The 260-nt window shown below is 69.6% G+C and overlaps 1 protein-coding gene across 1 annotated transcript in view; it reads right to left on the reverse strand.

Annotated features, from left to right (window-relative positions):
* LOC104625839 (protein BTG2-like) overlaps nt 1–254 on the reverse strand; it is a 1962-nt gene extending 1708 nt beyond the window's left edge. Inside the window, exon 1 of the mRNA XM_010293584.1 lies at nt 198–254. The gene's annotated coding sequence lies outside the window, so the exon portion shown is untranslated. The remainder of the gene's footprint in view (nt 1–197) is intronic.
* Between the last annotated feature and the right edge of the window lie 6 nt (nt 255–260).

A 260-nucleotide genomic window follows, 5' to 3' on the forward strand; every position in this document is an offset into this window, starting at 1 on the left:
GCCCGACCCAAGAGGACACAGGGGGGCACCCAGGGAAGGACACAAGGTCCTGGGAGCAACACGGGGGACACCGGGGAAGGACAGCAGTGGGCGCCCGGCTCCGAGGAGGGAGAGGAAGGAGACGGACACAAGTGGGCTTTTCTCGCCCGGGAGCTTCCTCGCCGCAAAGCCGATCTCTTCCCCAGCCCGCGCCTCACCTGCGAGCGCCTCCCGCAGCGCCCCGCTGAAGACCTGCAGCTGCTGCTCGCTGACGCAGCCCC

The sequence above is a fragment of the Phaethon lepturus genome, unplaced genomic scaffold (genome assembly GCF_000687285.1).
Source record: "Phaethon lepturus isolate BGI_N335 unplaced genomic scaffold, ASM68728v1 scaffold25768, whole genome shotgun sequence".
In the NCBI taxonomy this organism is placed as follows: Eukaryota; Metazoa; Chordata; class Aves; order Phaethontiformes; family Phaethontidae; genus Phaethon; species Phaethon lepturus.